Source organism: Scyliorhinus canicula, chromosome 14 (genome assembly GCF_902713615.1).
Source record: "Scyliorhinus canicula chromosome 14, sScyCan1.1, whole genome shotgun sequence".
In the NCBI taxonomy this organism is placed as follows: Eukaryota; Metazoa; Chordata; class Chondrichthyes; order Carcharhiniformes; family Scyliorhinidae; genus Scyliorhinus; species Scyliorhinus canicula.
The window spans coordinates 140,719,891-140,742,892 of record NC_052159.1 but is presented as its reverse complement, the minus strand read 5'-3'; positions in this window follow the sequence as shown (position 1 = coordinate 140,742,892).

The window sequence follows — 23,002 nt, the reverse complement described above, 5'->3', positions numbered from 1 at the left end:
TTACAGATCAGTCAGTTTAACTTCAGTGGTGAAGGAGCTTCGAGAAACAATTATTTGGGATAGAATTAATAGTCACATGGAAAAATGTGAATTAATTAGGAAGAGCCCCAATGGATTTCTAAAGGAGAAATTATGTTCAACTCACTTGCTGGAGTTTTTTGAGGAGGCAATAGAAAGAGCCATTGAGGGCCAATGCTGTTGATGTGATGTAATGGACTTTCAAAAGTCATTTGGTACAGTCCACGCAAAACTTGTGAGAAAAGTTGCAGCTCATGGAATAAAAGGGGCAGTAGCAACATGAAGACTTACAAAAAACATAACCTTTAACACAAGCACATCAGGTTAAAGTCACTGCTGAAAACATTTATAATTCTGAATTCACCAAATGATCAAGAGATAGTCTTTTCATGGCAGAGAGATTAACAGTACACCTGCTCTGCTGGCTTCAGCTCCAACACTGAAAACGAAACTAAAACAAACCCTGCAGCAAACAGCCTAAAACAAAAGTAAAAAGCTGATAGACAGCCCAGCTCCACCCACACTCTGACATCACTAATAAACACCCATTTCTTAAAGGTACATTTCTTAAACACCCATTTCTTAAAGGTACTCTCACATGACACTGGCTCCATAGGGCACAAGCCCAGGCATTCAATCATTAACTATAGTTGTATTTTATTATTGTTGTATTTTAATGTTGGGCCTCTGATTTACATGTCATGTTCTGCTGACAGCAGCTTGTTTGACTGGATTCACTCTGGTTTGCCATCATCATCTGGGCATTGTGTCTATAGGATGTAAGATCTACAGGATGCACTGCAAGAGCATAGCATTTCCCACTCTTGAGAGCCCTAACTAGTCACGTGCAGCTTTGTTATGTGTATACCATTCTGCGCCCACGCCCAAGTCCCAAGCTGAACACCATTCTGATTGGCCATTGAGCCTCGCTTAGTACTCTAGAACTCTCTACCTGTCACTCATACCTGGGAACAAATAGAAAGAGAGAAAAAAAAATGTTTCTTCATGTCCACCAAGATTTAATGAACCAGGCTACTTTGGAGTTGACGCTGCCTGTGTGAGATGGCATTTTTGGGAGCTGGCACCACCACTGCGTCAGCACAGCATACAAAATAGCCTCACACCACTGCTTTCTACCAACTTCTCTTTCGATCTAATCCGACAGCTATTGAACAAGGGCAATCATTCATAGGACAGTTTCTCATAATGTGCACGCAAGCCTGCAAATATCCTGCCCAGGAGATCAAAGAAAGTCACCGCTTAGAATGAATCACGGTGGAAAGTAGGGAACATTATCAGAAATGATTGAAGTTTCATAAGCACTTTAGCTTACGATCTGTCTCAGGGCTTGGCAAAAATCTCAACAGGTGCTGAGCTAGCTGATCTGTGAAGAAACAGCAACTGAGGTGCTACCACTGAACCGCCAGAGTTCCTGCTTTCGATTGGCTCCCAATGCCTCACCGTACGCATGTTGGATTGGGACTTTATTGGGCATCTCTGTGCTGGTCTGTTGGGAATGGCTGTTGACTCAGGTCACGCCGGTGAGATACATTTGGGTGAACACATCTACAGTGGTGGCCACCATTTGACAAAGCTTGTGAGGCAACTGGTAAAAGGGAGGGGGGGGGGGGGAAACAAATACACCAAATTGGATCCAAACATATTTTGGGAAAAATTGGGAAATAGATTGCTCAGGAAAAATGGAAGGAAAAATTGCCACACAGGACTTTAGAGCAAAAATGGGATATTTTTGAAACAAGAGATGGCAAATGAAATCTGCCTATGCTATTTAAAACAAATCAAAATAAAGCCCAGGTTTAAATACCTTAAGGGAGACATGTGATAGGGAATGAGCGAGATTGAAAACCAACTAGAATGGCGCAATGTGTGCCCAGGAAGATTTTAACTGCTGGCCCTCATCTGCATGTGTCTCATCAGTCTCTGGGAGTGAGATTTTAGGGAGCAGTAGGTTACCACCAGCGAGTGGACAGGCAGGTAACTGCTTTTGACAAGTTTCTATGAGGCATCAAGGGAGGCAGAGGGAAGCCTGAAATACGGGAACATAGAACATAGAACATTACAGCGCAGTACAAGCCCTTCGGCCCATGATGTTGCACCTTCCTGTGAAACCCTTCTAAAGTCCCTCTACACTATTCCCTTATCGTCCATATGCCTATCCAATGACCATTTGAATGTGTTTAGTGTTGGCGAGTCCACTACTGTTGCAGGCAGGGCATTCCACGCCCTTACTACTCTCTGAGTAAAGAACCTACCTCTGACATCTGTCCTATATCTATCTCCCCTCAATTTAAAGCTATGTCCCCTCGTGCTGGACATCATCATCCGAGGAAAAAGGCTCTCGATGTCCACCCTATCTAATCCTCTGATCATCTTGTATGCCTCAATTAAGTCCCCTCTTAACATTCTTCTCTCTAATGAAAACAGCCTCAAGTCCTTCAGCCTTTCCTCATATGATCTTCCCTCCATACCAGGCAACATTCTTGTAAATCTCCTCTGTACCCTTTCCAATGCTTCCACATCCTTCCTATAATGCGGCGACCAGAACTGCACACAATACTCCAAATGCGGCCGCACCAGAGTTTTGTACAACTGCAACATGACCTCATGGCTCCGAAACTCAATTCCTCTACCAATAAAAGCTAACACACCGTACGCCTTCTTAACAACCCTCTCAACCTGGGTGGCAACTTTCAGGGGTCTATGGACATGGACACAGAGATCTCTCTGCTCGTCTACACTACCAAGAATCTTACCATTAGCCCAGCACTCTGCCTTTCTGTTATTCCTTCCAAAATGAATCACCTCACACTTTTCTGCATTAAACTCCATTTGCCACCTGTCAGCCCAGCTCTGCAGCTTATCTATGTCCCTCTGTAACTTGTAACATCCTTCTGCACTGTCCACAACTCCACCGACTTTAGTGTCATCTGCACATTTACTCACCCATCCTTCTACGCCCTCCTCTAGGTCATTTATAAAAATTACAAACAGCAACGGCCCCAAAACAGATCCTTGTGGCACACCACTAGTAACTGGACTCCAGTCAGAGCATTTCCCATCAACCACCACTCTTTGTCTTCTATCAGCTAGCCAATTTCTGATCCAAACTGCTAAATCACCCTGAATCCCATGCCTCTATATTTTCTGCAATAGCCTACCGTGGGGAACCTTATCAAACGCTTTACTGAAATCCATATACACCACATCAATTGCTTTACCCTCATCCACCTGTTTGGTCACCTTCTCGAAGAACTTAATGAGGTTTGTGAGGCACGACCTACCCTTCACAAAACCATGTTGACTATCTCTAATCAAATTATTCCTTTCCAGATGATTAGGACTAATGTTTCCAGATTTACCAATGAATAAATTGTTTTTGCAGTGATCTATGATTTAGGATGCAAGTTTCCAGACTGATTCAAGAGTTAAATTCCTCAAAATGTTCCACGGTACTTCATTAACAGAGTTGAAGCTGAAGTAGATCTGTCTGCTTTTTGTGTCGTGTCTTATTAATTTGTTATTTATATCACTATTATGTTACAGTCCCTAGTTTCTGAGATGCTGTTACTCCTACTGCTTGTACTCAGGAGTATGTGCTCTGTTTATGACTTGAATATGATCATTTTTCACCTTCAACAACTTGCACATAACTTGGCTCAATGTAGAAACCACCCAATTGATGGGATGAAAATTGAATGGGCTCTGCAATGTGCGTACATTTCACTGTGAAGATGATTATTACCCCCGAGTGCTACCCTAATTTGTGCCTAAAACCTTACAATGAAATGATTCTCTGCGGAGAATCGCATGCCAGCGTTGGGGCGATGTGGCGTGATTCGCACCGGTCGCGGGTAATCTCCGGCCTGGCCCTGGGCTGAGAGAATCCGCCCATGGAATTCTGGAGAAGGAATGCTTGGTTTGCATGATTCAGCATAGTTTTGTCACCTTTGCACAGACCTGTTTGATCCAGGAACTACTTTCAATGTTCTTTTTATGTAACACACATTCACACCAGTTGTCCAAAATGGCCCCTGGATGGAAAATGGCCACCAGGCTAAATGGAAGGTTGTTTTTTTCCTATAAAGTAAACAATAAGTTCAGAAAGTCTTTTTGTCCGTTGAATTAAAAACCCAATCATGTGGGGGGAAATATTTAACAATTACGCAGAGGTAAATTGTATTGACTGAAATGAGCAAATCTGGTCATAACTTTGTGCACTCACTTTAATGGTTTATCTCAAGCCTCACATCACCACTCGGTCCACATTCTGAGAGATTGAAGAAGTCTCTCTCTCATCAGGTACCATGCCCGAAAGGGCCGTCGATGACTATGGACCTTCATGTTAATCTGACTCTGGAGGCATGGGATCACCCATATTTGTGGTACATTCATCCAGTTTGTGAGGTTCTTTAGATAGATTATACTTCTGGAAGAAGTACACATAGATTTATCTAGAATTACAGCACAGAAACAGTCCCAACTGGTCCAAACCAGTGTTTGTGCACTACACAAGCCCCTTCCCAGCCTACTTAACCTCTCCCCATCAGCATAGCCTTTCATTTCTCCCTCATGTGCTTGTCTATCTTCTCCTTAAATAAATATGTGCTTTTCACCTCAACTACTCATATGGTACAGAGTTCAATGTCTGCATAATAACTGTGCTCTGGAGAAAGAGATTCCTCCTGAATTCCCATAAAAAAACACAGCTTCCGAGTGGAAGCTACAAGAGGTTTCATTACAACCGCAGGCCATGCTACATTTCAAGTCAGTATAGGGTAGTGATAATTAGACCACTTATAGGAAGGAATAATATCACTGAATCAATTATGATACTGACTGTGAACTGTGGCTCAGTTGGGTTGATGTCACCATCCATCTCCTAAGTAGAACAATGGATTTTGATCAGAGACATAGAAACTGATCATCAAACTGAAACTGACTCACCAAATAGCAATGCCACATGATCTATGCTCCTTCGGGTTTAGAAAGTTTTAAAGTTACTTTCCTGAACTTTCAAGGCAACAAAATTTGCCTCAGGTCTAAACTTCCTTAAAGCCTGATTCTCTGGAAGACTCCTGTAGAGCAGACCAAGTCTTTGTCTATCAACCTCATCTTTCGGGGTCACCAGCAAATTTGTAGGAATTTGTTAGAGCATAGAACATACAGTGCAGAAGGAGGCCATTCAGCCCATCAAGTCTGCACCGACCCACTTTAGCCCTCACTTCCACCCTATCCCCGTAACCCAATAACACCTCCTAACCTTTTTGGTCACGAAGGACAATTTGTCATGGCCAATCCACCTAACCTGCACATCTTTGGACTGTAGGAGGGAACCGAAGCACCCGGAGGAAACCCACACACACACAGGGAGAACGTGCAGACTCCACACAGACAGTGACCAAGCGGGGAATTGAACCTGGGACCCTGGTGCTGTGAAGCCACAGTGCTACCCACTTGTGCTACCGTAGCTATTGCTTTCAACTTGATGAATCCGCCTGAACTTTATCTCCTATGTGAAGCAAACCTCACTGGACTCTGACTTTCTGGACTCAAACCTTCACATGAATTAATATCCATATCTTTATTATTTTTGTTTGAAGTTATTCCATGTTCAAAAAACTATTTTCCTTCCTATCTCCTTATTGTGTGCTGTGTGCGTGTGTGTCCGTAGTTAGGTCGACCATGATGTGTTGGGTAAGCTGGGTCTGCAAGGACTGCGTTTACTGCAGCAGTGAGAGAGACAGGCTTCCAACACTTGGAGAATTGCAACTCGATTTTATTGAACTCTTAACTATCATACATACTTTAACTGTGGGTTGACACTATGCTGAGTTGACTGGAGACCTGAGGCTAACCTGACCAGACGATCTTACTACCACATTGTGTATGTTCTAGTTGCTGACAGGCTCTGACTGTCTCAGAGGCTGGATCCCAAGAGAGCGAGATAACTAGTGCCCTCTGGCTTTATAGTGGTCGTGTCCTGTCTGGTGATTGGCTTCTGTGTTCTGTGTATTCACTGGTCATCCTGTGTGTCAATCAATGCCTGTCTGTGCACTATCATATACCTGTGTATATATTATAACAGACCATTCCCCCCTCAACCCCTCAATATTTCTGATTTAACACTGAAGAGAGTTTGCTGCAAGTCACTTTAAAATTTACTTCAGAAACAGAAGGTTTGGGGAAAATCACCACTGCCCATTTCAAAATCTAAAATATCTCTGCTGACGGACGGATGGCAAGAAAATAAAAGTGTTTCAGTTTCTCAAACTTGTAATTCTTGCTTCTAGAGTCTCAAGGTTCTGGGTTCAATTCCCACTCCAGGATTTGATTGCAAAATTCAGGCTGACCATCCGGAACAGTGTTGCAGGAGTGCTGCACTGTCAAAGGTGCTGTCTTTGAATTGGGTATCAAACTGAAGCTCGGCTGGAGGTAAACAATCCCACAGCATTATTTTGAATGCGAGCACTTAAATCACCAAGGCATATTAGCTATGGACCAAGTGTTGGTAAATAGGATTAGCATAGATTGGTATTTGCTGGTCGACATAGATATGGTGGGCCGAAGGGACTGTACCTGTGCTGTATGACTGTGACTCTAAGAGCAGGGGATTGATTCCTGGTGTCCTCGACACTATCCATTCTTCAATCAAAATGACTAGAGACAGGTCATCTGGTCATTTTCACATTATTGTTTGTAGGAGTTCCGGGCAGCACGGCGGTGCACTGTTAGCACTGCTGCCTCACGAAGCTGAGGACCTGGGTTCGATTCCGGCCCCAGGTCACTGTCCGTGTGGAGTTTGCACATTCTCCCCGTGTCTGCATGGTTTCAGCCCCACAACCCAAAGACGTGCAGAGTAGGTGGATTGGCCTCGCAAAATTGCCCCTTAATTGGAAAAAACAGAATTGGGTACTCTAAATGTTTTTTAAAATTGTTTGTAGGAGTTGCTCTGCACAAATTGGCTGCTGTGTTTCCTACATTACAACAGTAACTACACTTCAAAAAGAGCTGTAAGGTGCTTTCAGATGTCTGGTTGTTAAGAAAAGTGTTATATAAATGCAAGTCTTCCCTTTTATTTTTGAACCTGATAAGGCCTTCATGATAAATCTTCAGCATGTTAATTTGGTTCAGTGGGCTGAGTCAGACCAGTTTGTTTAGTCCTTCAGCCATTCGATTTAGTGCCACACAATGCCAATCAATAAGAGTTTGTCTTCAAAAATTGAATTATTGCATGTATAAAACAAGGGGATATTTCTTCATAATATTGTTTGGATTGGGAATGCTGCTATGGGTTTGATCCTGAGATGATGCTGCAGCTATGAAAGAGTTCATGTGATATAGGTTTGGGACTAACTCTTCCTATCCCGCAGTCAGTCACCATTACACTGATTGTTAAGTGTGCCGGGTGCACTGCCAAGTTTCTCTCAGAATGAATTCCTCATAACCTGAACTCCACAAAGCACTTGGCAATGTTACCTTCCCTTATACTGGTATCAAGCTGATGGAAAGAATAACCGCTCTTTGGCTGTGGTTTTGTTATGGGGTTATACCACTATGGTGCACAGTGTAGGAATCAAGATTGAAATGAGCTTTTGATGTTTTATACAACAAACACCAAAAGGATACCTACCAGGCCAGTGACGTACGTCACCTTGGCCAATAACCTATGATCTCTGGGGCATCATACTTGTGTGTGTGTGTGTGTGTGTGGGAGGGGGGGGATGTTACCCACAGATGCACTGGGGACTCTCTCCAGCCACCCCCTTCCCCGCTGCTTCCCAGGAGGTCCCCACCTAATGAATCAATGGCAATTACCCAGGAAGTTCAACCTTTTGTTGGGAAATTACCTTACACTCGGAACCACCCAATACTCCGATTTAAATCACAGTCTATGGATGGTCCCGACTGTTCTACAGGAATAATTACCCAAGAAAAGTTAAAATAATTAAAACCACTTCTAACCCCTGGAAATCTCTTGTCCCACTTCTCCAACCATGCAGAACACGACCAGTCCCCTAAACACACCCCTGACAACAGTCCCGACCACTCCCTTACGGGACTCCCGACTACCCCCAATGACCCCCGACTACGGACTCCACCTCCTTGACTACCCCCACCTCGATTATTCCCCTGCCCCATGACTGCCCATTTCACTCCTCTGACCACATCCCCCCCCCCCCCCCCCCCACAACTACCCTCCCAACTCCCATGGCATCACCAAGTTCCTCTCCCACCCCTCAACAACACCCTCATCCCCTCACTACACTCCCCCTCCCTGACTACACTTCCCTACAAACCCAACTACTATCCCATCCCCATCTACCCTTAGCCACCACCCACCTCATTGACAACCCTGTCCAATGACCATCCAACACCACCCCTCCCTACCCAACTGGCTACCTGATCTCCCACTGACCAGTTGGTAACCACCCACCCCCCCACCCAGTGACCACCCCACCCCCTTGACTGATCACTCAACACCCATTTCCCATTGTGCCCATTTACCTATACACCTACCTCCTCCCTGGCTTCTCAACGTGGCTGCACCTTTAAACCTACCTGCTTTACAACAGCTGTACAAAAAGGGGGCATGTCTTCCTTCGCCTCTCTTTACTTGACAGAGGCTTTGGGGATATTTCTCACCCCTACTCGAATCGTAATGTCGGACGAGAAAGGTGCGGCCCCGTTACAGTATTAACAACTATGAGCAGAGTAGCAATCCGAGTGATTGCCAGTCCACAGAAATTGTAAACATATTTCTGCTTCCATTCACACTATCTGCTTGAATTCCATCGACAATTTTTGTATCTGTTGGACCATCAGCAATGCACACCTCAAGCCAGTGTCAGAATGGGTTGGCTGAGACCATTCTAAAAGTTAGTCTATCCAGTTACTCAAGCAGACCACAACAAAATAGTTGTTTACAACAAGGTTTCAAAAGCTCTTCCTCTTTCATTATGAATTCCATATCAACTGTTCTCCTTTATGGAGCCAAGATAACTGGCCAATAAAAATCCAAAGGCAATGATATTGTCCTGAACATACCTTTGCCACCTTCTGCATGCACATGCCTGACTGTAGCCCTACGTACTTCCAGCAATTTAAACAGGCTGGCCTCTTGCCAGAAGTACAAATCTTTGAGACATCTTTAAGGTAATGAAAGACTTGAAGGGCTGAAAATTGGTTTGCACTGCTTGTTGGGCACGAGGGTTGCAAATCATGACTGCTGAAGCCGTTTTTTTTAAAAGAGTGGACAGCGGGCAAATTTGTGCAGTCACCTTATTTACATGATTGTTGTGAAGGGCTGAGCATCCGCTAAACTGGTAGCTGCCTCAGCGCTCAGCAGGGAGTCACACATGTTTGCTGAGAACATGTCGTGCAGCCACCCTTCTGTTCTCAAGACTATCCATTCTCCTTAAAGGTGTGCTGCACCGAATTACAGGAGGCTGCTGCTGAATACCATTGCTGCAATGACAAGAAGGAAAAAAAGGAGCACCAGGGAAGAGGAGACTTCAGGGATACAGATATGGAGCTGGAGGCCTTAGTGGTGAAGCTAAACAGGAGGAGAGGTGCCATGGTTGCATGGAGGTGGGGTGTGTTGGGGACCAGGAGATATCTCGCTATTTATTCTGTTATTGTGGTTTTATCTCGGGATTCTTTAACTTCTGTCACTTAAAGAGATCTTGCTGGAGATAATGGACTTGCTGGAAGCACAGTTACTTCCACACTAATTATTTACAAAGGTTAAGTAAGACTAAGACATAGCTGGAGCTACTCTCCAAAATGGGGGCTGGTTTAGCTCACAAGGCTAAATCGCTGGCTTATAAAGCAGACCAAGCAGGCCAGCAGCACGGTTTGATTCCCGTACCAGCCGTGCAGGAATGTGGCGACTAGGGGCTTTTCACAGTAACTTCATTGAAGCCTACTCGTGACAATAAGCGATTTTCATTTCAAATGCTTCTCAGTCATCTTCTCTGAGTGAGTAAAATCACTGTGACATAACTCCTTACACACATGCTCAATAGCTATTATTACATTTAACCCTTTACTCTACATTTAGCTGTGGTAAGCAAATAAACCACCCACAGTGCCGCTCAATTATTTGCATTTCTTCTCTCTCTTGAAGGACAAGGTGACAAAATAGTAGAGAGCAGAGCAAAACCAATTGAAGAACAGGACAGTTGCATCTCCTGAGCCCTAAGGAAGCAATGGTTGTACACATCAAGGGGTCAGCTATAACAAACCTAACCATGAGGATGAGCCTCATGCTGCTTTTAAACGTCCAGCTCTACCTCACCTGCTATCTGCCATGATGTGGAAGCTGCTGATGTGGTAATCATGAACGTTTTGCTTTCCACTTCAAGTCTTCCACTCCCAACCTTCTCCATCTAATTTATTGCTTTCAGCCGCCCAAGAAATGTCACTTGTCCAGCCACAGCAGCCCCATGGGGAGCAAAGTGCAGCAATGATGAAAAGGCTCCGTCACTGAACATAGGACATACAGTGGAGAAGAAGGCCATTTGGCCCATCGAGGATGCACCGACCCACTCAAGCCCTCAGTTCCACCCTAATCCCGCAACCCAATAACCCCACCTAACCTTTTTGGATACTAAGGGCAATTTAGCATGGTTAATCCACCTAACCTGCAGGTCTTTGGACTGTGGGAAAAAAACCGGAGCACCGGAGGAAACCCGCGCAGAAACGGGGAGAACGTGCAGACTCCTCACAGACAGTGACCCAGCGAGGAATCGAACCTGGGACCCTGATGCTGTGAAGCCACAGTACTAGCCACCTTGCTACCGTGCTGCCCTGGATCACTGGATCAGCCACCAACTCAGATGTTGATAATGCATTATCTTAGAGGATGGGATAGAGTCAGAACCTGTTCACTGGTCACAAGGGGGCTGCACTCAAGCCAGCGGTAAAGAATGGTTTGCATGCCCACTGAGTGGATGTCAGGTGGTGGTCGATTCCGTAGCTTTCTAGAACCTCTTTGAATTGACTCCAGGCAAACTGCGGTCGATCACCTATGCGGATAGTGTCTGGCAAAATCCATTTTGCAAGTAACTTGTCTAGAATGCCAATGATCAATAAGCCGATTATGGAAATTACTGCAGGGGTTTCTGGGCATTTGCTATGTCGATCATGAAGAACAAGCAAAAAGCATTGATTGCTAAGAACTGCTTGCATTTCTTAAAAAATACTGCTTTCAATTGTTGTAATGGGTGTGTTGACCATGGAGTTGGTTGGGGAGGTGAGGTATCGGGGAGTATACATGCTAGGCCGTTTCTAACATACCCTCCCATACAGCAATCTATTGCCAGCCTCCAGACCACTTCATGGGATTGTTGTGCCATCATAGCAACACCAAAATGTCCTTCATCAGCAAGATGAAATAAGCCTAGTTCCCCATACGATACAGTTGTCATAAAATAATGTGACCTCATTGCGTACTCTGTAACATGGAACCTGTTGTTCCTCCATTTCCTGACGCCAATTGGGTTTATGTACTAGCTTTCTTTCTGCAGTAACGTTGTCTGTCTCTAATTCTGTCTTCAAGTCCTCTCCTATGACAAGACCCGTGGTTGACACAGCCTTCGATGTTGCTGTGCCATCACTGGCATTGTCTGGTTGACGTATAAATCTTGGTGTGTCATCTCTGCACATCCACATTGGTGTGGCACGGTGGCACAGTGGTTAGGGCTGCTGCCTCACAGCGCCAGAGACCGGACTTCAAATCCGGCCTTGGGTGACTGTGTGGAGTTTGCATGTTCCCCCCTGCATCCATGCGGATTTCCTCCAGGTGCTTCGGTTTCCTCCCACAGTCCAAAGATGTGCAGGTTAGGTGGATTGGCCATGCTATAATTGCCCTTTAGTGTACAAAGATGCACAGATTAGGTGAGGTTATGGGGTTGGGGTGAAGGAATAGACCTAGGTAGGGTGCTCTTTTAAAGATTTGGCGCAGACTCAATGGGCCAAATGGCCTTCTTCTGCACTGAATGGATCTCTGAGCCACAAAACAAAAGCATGGACCAACGTACCCTGTAAAATTGCAGGCGACTGCCCATGATATTTCCCCCCCTGATTTCTGTGGCTGGCGCCAGAACACAATAAGCAGTCCAGGCCAGTTTTGCAATGTGCACCAACAATGTAATTACAATGTGTAGACTTCGCACAATTTACAGTAGAAAGTTCATTCTCGTATTTAACTGTAAACTGCTAATAACTGAACTCAACAGCCAAATGCATGATCATTCACTGAAGTTGCAGTGTCTAACATTTACTGAATTGTCAAAGTAAATTGTTTAAAAATATTCATCAACGTTTGACATGATAAAAATGTACACAATTTTTCTTGGCCTTTTTTTCTTGCAGTTTGTAAAAATGACTCAAGCCGTTATTCGCAATGACCTATTGAAGATAACAAAATAACTTTGGGAGAAATAGGCTCCTTCCGGGACTCGCTACTTAATTGAGTTATATATGCTGTTTGACAGTTTTGACAGATTGATTTAATAACTTATGTTTGCAAATGTACAAATAATTTTCTTTCCATTAGTAAATATAAAGCGTTGTTCTCTTTCCAATAAAGTACAGCCGAGGATGAGTCATCAAGGATTGGCAGAGAAAGATTGGCAGCAAACCGACCCAGAGAGTTGACAGCACTTGCTGGACAAGAAATTAAACAAAGATGCAAATCACTGCTTTTATTATTTACAAAAACCTTTTTAGAAGTTGCAAGACAACAAATGAATAGAAGCATATGTGTTTTTTGACAAAATGGCAAAAACGCGGTGAATCTTCTTGAATGATACAATTTTTAAATGACCGAGTTTTGACTAACTTCAGTAGGAATTTACTGCAATTGTGTTCAAGCATTTAATACCTATGGCTGAAGGTATAAGGGCTAGGAGTATCTGTGAGGCAATCTTGTTACCCATAACAACCCCCCCCCCCCCCCCCCCCCCCTTCCACCCCCAACTCACCACCACCACCCAAACAACCGTCAAGAAACTTCACAACATTAGGTTCCCACATGAAGATTGATTGATTGGTTGAGAGTTTCTGGAAACCTCACCTCAATATGAGTCATTGCCTTCAGAATAGGAGGAGCTTTGTCTTCATGAATTCTTATTAATGTAATGTCCTGGAACGTCCGAAAGACAGAGAAATCAATGACATTCTTGAGTACAAAGGGAATCCAGAGTCATGGGAAAAGTGCAGGAAGGTGAAGCCAAATCTGAAGATCAGCCGTAATCATTTTGAATGGCAGGGAAGGTTCAAAGGGCTGAATGGCCAATTCTGGGCATCTGCCCCCTCCCCCTCTCCCTCCCCCTTGCTTGCTCTGCTTCAGGAATTCTGTTCCTGAATTCCAGCATTCTCTAACTAATTGCCTTTGCCCAGGCACCTCTCTCCAAACATTGGGCCGAATCTTGTGGTCAGTGTGCCAACCTGGCAGTGCCAACCTGGCAGTGCTATCTCTTCCAGTGGGCAGTGCCTCCTCGCAGGGGGCTCTACCTGCCTGTGCGCCCCAGGAGAGATCCCCTCAACTAAATTCTTTCTTTCAAAACCTATTGTAAATCTCGCTGATGTGAAGTCACGTCAGTGAATTTTGAATATTCGGTGAGGGGCGGGGGGGGGGGGGGGGGGCATTTTGCAGGGTGGGGGCTTGCTAAAGATATAAAAATTTATCGAAATCCATTAAAATGAGATTCTTGTCTTTTGTGGGCGTGGACCTTGTGACATAATTGGCGAGCGGAATGGAAAATTGGAAAACGCGGTGTCTCCGGAGAGAATCCGTTACCCGATTCTCTGCGGATTTTCTGCTCGTGTCGCCGTTCTCTCCGACGGCGTAGGTTGGCTGAAAATGGCCTCCATTGAAATTGTTGGACGATGTTGCGAGTTCTGAGAAACTGTTTCTTTGTTATTTCTGTGCAAAGTTATTGCGCGGGATTCTCCGTCCCGCTGCATCGGCTTTCCGGTGCGGCCCGTCCTTGCCGGCAGCGGAATTCTCCGTCCCACCAGACGGCCGATGGGGTTTCCCATTGTGGGCAGCCCCACATTGTCGGCAAAGCCCCAGGAGTGGGTGCCACTGCTGGCACAACGGAGAGTCCCGTTAGCGGAGAATCCAACACATGATGTTTCCTCGATTTAAAAAAAAGAAACACAACCGTGCTGGTCAGGAGAGGTGCTGAACGAGACAGCGATGCCAAGCCTCAGTTATCCATTTGCAAAGAACAAGTTCATGTCCAAAATAATGTAAGCTCCCAGTGTCCTATTCAATGACAGTCCTATGGTATAAGATAGTAATGTGTGGGTCGGGAATTTGCAAAGGTTAGGGGGGGCGGGGGATGGTTCCAGTGAACGCTTCAGATATTTATAAAGATGTTATATTGTCTTTGCTTTGACTTTTCCATGTTCTGTACAAGGGCATCATCTTAGGTTATGATAAGGTACAGTTCCATGAATATTGTTTTTGAATTTTAGGGGCAAAAAAATCAAGTGCTAAATAATAGGGATCAGATACAAGACTGGGTTAAATTAAATCAGCAATTTCTCTGGGAGAGGTCCAAAGAAACACTCTGTGAAATACTTTTTAATAATCTGATTCATAGCAAAGGAAAACAAACTTCAATTCAAAATAAAGGGGGGAAAGCTTTTTTCTGTAATTTGGTAACATTTATGCCAATCTGTTAGTTAAATTGTTCAGTTTTATGCATTCCAGTGAATTAAATGTATAAAATTGAGAAACGTCAGATCTGTGTTTGGGAATAGAAAAGGTCAGGCATTAATGTCAGTACATAGCTGCTAACAGTTAAATGACGGGAGGAGTAAATTAAAAGTGGGTTAAAATGACATTGGGGTCCTACGCGTGGCATGACATCGTGGTTTATATTTATTAATGAGGCTCCCGCTGGAATTTGGTGGGGACCTCATCCATTGCTAAAAGGCAGTGGTGCTAAAATGGGGAATCAATGGTGACGGAGAGTAGGAAACAGTACCAATTCATTCCCAGCGCCTCCGCACTTTATCCCCCGATGGGGTAGAGTTAAAAGTCCCCATTGTATTTCAGTTCCTGGACCACCCACAGCCAACGAGGAATTTAGATTTCCATCCAAAGTGATAAAGGAGCAGAATCTGAAGCAAAATCAGATGAAATATGCAGATGTGCAACAACATTACCAGCGATTGTTTCAATGTGTAAAGCATTGTTACTCTGATAAATTTCTAATTTCTGTGAAATTAGACCAAAAGTTGGAAAAGTCTGTCTCGCACTTTGGACTACATTAAGATAAATGACATGGTTTGAATTCTTTGCGATAATTATTTATTTTCTGCTTTTGTTCGCATCGGGAGTTTTGGAAATGTAACCCTCGGTGTAACTGTAAGAAGGAAACCTTGAATTTATGTGGCACTTTAAACAATCTCAAAATGCCCCCCAGATTGCTTTGCAGTCAGTGACGTACTACTGAGCTGTAGAGCACCATGACAGGCAGCAAGGTAAGACAAATAGATCCCAGCCCGCCGGTTAGACCGCGGGAGAGGCGGATATCGGGATCTGCGGCGGGTACCGATCGGTTTACAATCTAACCAGCCCGCTTACGTTGGCGGGTTTCGGGTCTCGCCCAGACATGGAGAGGAACCAATTATTACCAATTGAGGGCAATCCCCATCTCATTAACGAGATGGATGCCGTATCTAATGGTGACCCGGGATCTATCCGGCTTCCCAGCGAGAAGCTCTGTGGCTGCTCTTTAGCGCACCTATTTAAAATGGGAAGCTAGCACAATGGCTGCTGTGGGTATCGGAGGAGGTGAGCAACCATTTTGGAATTCAGGCATGCAGCCCAGGGGCATTGGAACTGCTGCCCCACTGCTCCTGGAGTGGGGAGTTCCTGGGGACGGTGGGCCTTTCTGGGGACTGGGCGCCATCGGTTGTGGGTCGTCTCTGGAACTGGGTGGGGGGGGGGGATGAGGTACTCAGCACCTGCAGATCCTTCAGGCCATCCCAAAGATTGTGTGTACCCATAACAGAGGCAATTGCTGCTACCTCTGTCCCACCAAACACCTCCAGGACAGAGCCCCTCTCATAATAGTTTGGTACAGGTCACTTTAACTCCCTATGACCGTGAGTAGCCTCTGGCTGCACAATTGAAGGCTATTGCTAATAAGAAATTGGCATTGTTTATTATTGAGCATTCACTTCACAGCTGCAGATTGTATTTGCTGCTTGCTACTGCTGGTGGCTGCAATCCTGGAGGCTGCTGTTGCTGTTTCCTTCCTTTTCTGTAGCTGGAAAGAAGGTCAATTTTTTTCAAAGTTACCTGGGTCCTGGAACACCGGGCTCAGGGGGTGCATGAGTCCAGGAGGCAATCCGGTTTAAAGCAAGAAGACGCTGCAGGACCTGGTGTGCAGCATCAATCCAAATGGGCCCCTGCTAGCGCCGTTGAAGAAATACTTTTGCAGATTGTTGGTGCTTTTGTTGCTGGTGTGGTGAGTGCTTCATGTAACTGGCACGTCACTGTGGGTTAAACACTCTGTATGTCAAGGATGTTCACCTGCAGCTTGGGCTCCAGTGGAATATGTAGATGCCAGGATTTGCTTCCGGTGAGTTTGGGCTGTGTGGGAGGAGCCGGCACAGCTGCGGCTCCTGGACGGAGAATAACACTGATACGTGGAATACATCACACATTGATGGACAGATTATCTCTATGACAAAGTTCTGGACATGATAACACACTTATCCTCTATTTCTGTTGAGGAACCTGTGAAGGGTGATACCATGTGTTTGTTTTTTTGTGAAAATGAGCTGAAATAGCTTTATATTGGTCTGAAAATCTCTTATTGTCACAAGGAGGCTTCAAATAAAGTTACTGTGAAAAGCCCCTGGTCGCCACATTCCGACGCCTGTTCGGGGAGGCTGGTATGGGAATGGTACCAGTGGTATGGGCTGGTATGAATATTGAAGAGTGACGTTTCCTTGTTGTTGAATGGTTAGTGTGATATGTGGATTGTTGCATAGTTGATTTTCAAATCTATGTTACTGTTGACTGTTTAATAAACAACATATTCTCAAGTGCATTCCCATGGGTACACGTGCCATGTCTCAGACGAGTGTTATTGCCAAGCATTCCAATCAGACTGTGAGGCCTGGACACTTTGCCTGAACCCTGGAGGCGTCAACATCACAGAGGCAGCAGCCAACAATCAAACACTCTCGAGCTCGGCTTCAGCACTGGGGATATCCCCGCGATCAGAGCGTGAGTGTGTGGACCAGGGGCGGGTACCTGATCTCGCTCCCCCTAACATTCCTGGCAGGGGTCTGGGGTCCCTGCTCTGGTGTCTAGGGGCCCCTGCTATTGCCGGAGATGCATGTGCAGAGCGGGGTCCCCCAGCACAAGAGGCTCACTGGATGGCAATATGAGAGAAGGAGGGACACGTAAAGGTGGGGGAGGCTTGCGGTTCTCGAGGGCCCCGGGGTAGAAGCCCTGACTGGTTGCTGATCTCGCCCCCCTCTCCAATTCTTTACAGATGTACCAATAGGATGGTGGTGTCGATCACACAGAGGATGCCCTCGCGGTGCTGGTGGCTTGCCCAAGTGGCCAGACGCTGGAGAAGGTGGCAGCAGCATTGACGCAGGCTCGAGGCGGCAGACCATGTGTAGGTGACAGCACCAAACCTGCAGACCCGGCTGCCCCTCAGGCCGGGGAGAGACCCAGAGCAGAAGACCAGTGATGGTACCCAAGGTGTACAGACGTCATTTGTCGTTTGCGGAGATATCAGACAGCATGTTCCGCATGAGGTTCTGCCACAATAAGGAGTCGGTGCAACACCTGTGTCATGTCCTCGGGAACTTGGCACCCCGTGGAGCAGGAGGATAGCCTCTCCCGGTGGCCGTGAAGGTTACCGCAGCCCTGAACATTGATGCCACTGTTTCATTCCAGGGCTCGGGCGGGGATTTGTGTGCTATTTCACACGCTGCAACTCACAAGTGCATCTGATCTCGGTCCCCCTAACATTCCTGGCAGGGGTCTGGCGTCCCGGGTCTGGTGTCTAGGGGCCCCTGTTATTGTGGGGAGTGCACGTACAGGACGGATGTCCTGTATGCCGGGCAGCTGGCTTAAACTTTGAGCTGGATCAAGCCCATCAAGGTGCCCGGGCACCAGGATCTCCGCCATTGCTGGTATTGCCCAGGTCCAGAGGGTAATTGATGGCTTGCGTGTCACTTTGCGTGCATCAGAGGCCCTTGCGTCACCCGGCCCTACCGGTCCTGGCACCTTTCTTGGCACCCTTCATTACCAGGAAAGGGTTTCACCCTCTGAATGTTCAGCTCTTGTGCATTCACCAGCTCTAGATCAGGCACATGTGTGCATCTTCCCAGGCAGTGTGCACAATAACTACATCCTGGAATACTCAGAGATCCCCGCCATCTTTGAGGACCACCCAGGATGATGGGTTGCCTCTTGGGGGATAAGGGATACCCGCTGAGGTCATGGCTGACGACGCCAGTACAGAGGCTGGAGACCGATGCAGAGACCCAATATAACAAGCCCCACCTGGCCACCCGTGCTGTCATTGAGCAATGCATGATTGAATCATAGAATTATAGAACTTACAATGCAGAAGGAGGCCATTTGGCCCATCCAGTCTGTGCTGGTCCTTACAAAGAGCACCCTACTCAAGCCCACATCTCTACCCTATCCACTTAACCCAGTAACCCCCACTTAACCTTTTCGGACACTAAGGGCAATTTAACATGGCCAATCCACCTAACCCGCACATCTTTGGACTGTGGGAGGAAACTGGAGCACCCGGAGGAAACCCACGCAGACACAGGGAGAACGTGCAGACTCCGCACAGCGAGTGACCCAAACTGGGAATCGAACCTGGGACTCTGGAGCTGTGAAGCAACTGTGCTAACCACTATGCTACTGAGCTGCCCGTCAGAATGTTCAAAATGCAGTTCCAATGCCTGGACCACTCTGATGGTGCACAACAGTAACCCCACAAAGGTTCTCTGTCTTGTGGTGGTCTGCTCTGCCCTTTGCAATTTGGCACAATAGTCGGGTGACGTGCTGGAGGAGGAGGGACATGCTGGAGGGACATGGAGCTAGACACAGAGGGGCTGGAGTACGAGCTTGGGGAGGACTCAGTGGATCAGATATGGGAAGGAGGACAGTATCATAATATACATCCAGGTATATGATGGAGTGCAGACAGCAGTGATTGACACACAGGATGACCAGTGAGCACACAGAACACAGCAGCCAATCACCAGACAGGACGCCACCACTATAAAGCCAGAGGGCACTAGTTTTCCCGCTCTCTTAGGGATCCAGCCTCTGAGACAGTCAAAGCTCGTGAGCAGCAACTAGAACACACACCATGTGGCAGTAAGATAGTCTGGTCAGGTTAGCCTCAGGTCTCCAGTCAAGTCAGCATAGTGTCAACCCACAGTATGTATGATAGTTAAGAGATCAATAAAATCGAGTTGCAATTCTCCAAGTGTTGGAAGCCTGTCTCTCTCACCACTGCAGCAAACGCAGTCCTCGCAGACCCAGCTTACCCAACACACCAGACAGTTGGCGGCGACAACGGTCCAGCATGCCCAAAGGTGTAACACGTTTTAATTGTGCACATTCGAAACTCTTACTGTTCCTAGCTACCGGTGGTGCCACCCCCCCCCCCCCCCCCAAACCACAACTGCATCCCCATGCTCCAGGGTGGGAGTGGGGGGGGAGGAGTGTGGTCTAAGCTGAGGACTTCAATCCCTGTAATTACTGTACACCCCGTTCTGTGCTGTTGCCTGATAGGGCGATTTCTACGGCCCTCTTGAAGTTGAGCTGATGTTGAGCGAGCAGCACTGCCTCCTCGACACTGCAAATCACCACTGACAGAAAACTGCCAAGAAAACAGTGCAGGAGCAAGCATCAGCCGACATTGAGGCAATGGCCATGATTCAAGTGTGAGAGTATTTGCCTCTCCTGTATGCCTCCGCTGCCACAAACAAAATAGACCATGAAAATGGTGTTAATTGTAAATCATAGTTCAACCACAACAAGACCGAGGCTCTGTCTACAATTCCAGACAAAATTAAAACAGGCAACATGATTAGTGGAAACATTTGTCTATGAACTTATGAACCCAGAGTCATATCACCAGTTGGCTGATTAGGAGTCCATTTTTTCCTAATCAAATTTCAACAATTTCCTCCGCAAAAAAAAAGGAAAAATAAAATCAGCTTATCTTTGGCAAGACGACAGAAGCACAGCTGGGGGACATGCTAGCAATCACAAAGCAATTAAAAAAAAACTTTCTCTGATTAGCCAGTAATGATCAGAATGCTGTAGAATTAATTGGCACATAGCAAGTGTTTGAACTCCATTCATCTTAAATGAACTCACACATTTGTGTTCATTACCGCTGCTGCTTTGAAACACCAGAGATTAATGAAAAACATTGTTAGTCTTTTCAGACCAGGCAGGATGACTCCGTGAATACATACCAAGTTGGCTCCTCTCATTCTAGCAATCTACAGAAGACATATTTCTCATAAATCATTGCCCTGCATGGTGGCACATCACATTTACCGATGCATATATCCCTTTGCAATGCTGCTCAGGACAGAGAATGATGAAAACACCGCCAACATTTCTTTGTGGCAAAAATCTTATTTTGTCTCGTTCCATTTACATAATTTATAGCTTGTTTGCTTTCCATTTTTATGGTTTTAATGCTTCTGTATTTCATATTTCTTGAATATTTTCATTACCACTAACCACTGACAAACAAAATTACTTATAGATCTGGGATGGGATTCTCTGATCCTGAGGCTAAGTGTTGGCGCCGCCGTAAACGCCGTTGCGTCCCACGCCGCTCCAGCTGCCGATACCGGCGTCAAATGTGCGCCGCGGGTATGTGCATGCTCGCTGCGACCAGTGCGTATGCGCGCATGCATGGTGGCTTCCTTCTTTGCGCTAGCACCGACGCAATATGGCGTAGGGCTGCAAGGGCCGGCGCATCCCAAAACAGACCCACAGCCCGAGAGGCCAGCCCGCCGATCGGTAAGCCCCGATTGTGGGCCAGGCAACAGGGGAGGCCCCCCCGGGGTCGGACCTCCCCCCCACCACCAGGCCGTCCCCGGAAGGATGCACGCCGAGGTCCCGCCAGGTAAGACCACAGGTGGACGGCGCCAGCGGGACTCGGAGTTATTTTGCGGCCACTCGGCCCATTCCGGGCGGAGAATCGCGGGGGGTGGGGGCCATGTAGATCGGTCCCCAACCGGCGCCGTGCCGATGCCAACGGCGCCGATTGTCCGCTCTCCGGAGAATCGTCGGGACGTCGTCGCACGATTCGCGCCCAGCCCGGTGCTTCTCCGGCCCGGCGTGGGCTGAGAGAATCCCTCCCTCCATCGGGAAGTGGAGGTTGAGGGGAGATTTCATAGAGGCGTTTAAAATAATGAGGCCAGTCTAGGTAGAGTAAATGGGGAGAAACTGTTCCCATTGGCTGAAGGGTCGAGAACTGGTGGACCCCAATTTATGGTGGATGGCAAAAAAGCTATGAGGAAATAATAAAATTACGACACGAGTGGTTAGGTCTGGAACACGTTTCTTGGGAGTGTGGTGAAGGCAGATTAATCAGCTTCTGATAGAGAAATAAAAGTGCCAGAGTTATTGGGAAAGGATGGGGAAATGAGACTAGCGGCGTTGCTTTTAAGGAATGCCTGCACTGACACGATGGGCTGAATGGCCTCCTTCGATGCTGTGAACATTCTATGATTCCATACCATGAGCATTGTCCTTTAGGTGCACGTTGATTAACCGGTCAAATTGTACCCCACTTATCTTGTGGAGTGAGGTGGGTCTGCTTCTGCATTGCAACCCAGCACATTCCAGCTGCTTGATGTTGTATTTGAGATCAGCATCCATCGACTGGAAAACATTCTGTAGAAGAGGGGACATAAACAAAGTGGAGGTGGGAATTTTCCACGCCCCCTGCATTGTGTTTCTAGGCAGCAGGAGGTAGCCCACCGTTGACTGGAGGCAGGATCTTCTGGCCCCGTTGCTGACAATGGGATTTCCCATTGAATCCCCTGGCAGCAAGGGTTGGCCATTAGCTAGTCCGAAAGATCCCACTGGTGAGAATGGCCTGAAAATCCCCCCCCAAAATCGCTAAGATCTCCATGTCTTTATCACAGAGCAGCCACCACACCATTGAGTAGGACTCCTTGCATTCAATTTATTAGCCTTACAAAACCATTGAAAACTACCTCAGGCAGCATTATACGTCCCCCACAGGTGGGTTTTTAGGTGGGTGGGGTGACTGCAAAGTGTGGCCTTTCCACCGGGTCATCACCTGCCCACCCTCCTCCCCGATCTCACTGTAATTCTACGCTGGGATGGGCGAGCCCTAGGCCACACCGCCTGCCCTTGCTTCAATTGGCCAGTTGTTGACCACTCAGTTGAGAAGAGGGTTCGGGCAGGCCTCCATTAGCAGTCCCCTTTTAGCATCGAGAGTCCACCGCAAAATGATCTGCATGCATTCCTTCACCCCCCCACCCACCAACCACCAATATCCCACCTTCCTTTGCCCTCCCCACTGGGTCTCACCTCCTCACCCCATCCTGAGACCCCAGTACTTGCCTGGTCCTGGACTCTAGCGACTTAAGATGGAGATCTCCATTTCGCGACTGAATCTCATGGCTGGGGTAGGAAGTCGGGAGGGGACCATTGTGGGTAAATCTGCTAAATTGCACAATGTTCAGCTGATTAATAACATAGCTGCGAGGTTTGTGAGAATTCATGACATGCAAATTATGATCCTGGCGATCACCAGTGGGGAAGGCGACCCACCATGAACACCTGCCATGCAAGCCCTGAGGGGAAGATTGCAACTTGTTTTCCCGCCGGTGGGCTTTCGACTTTTGGCCTCGTACCAAATTTTCTGGCCACGCCCTCGATGAT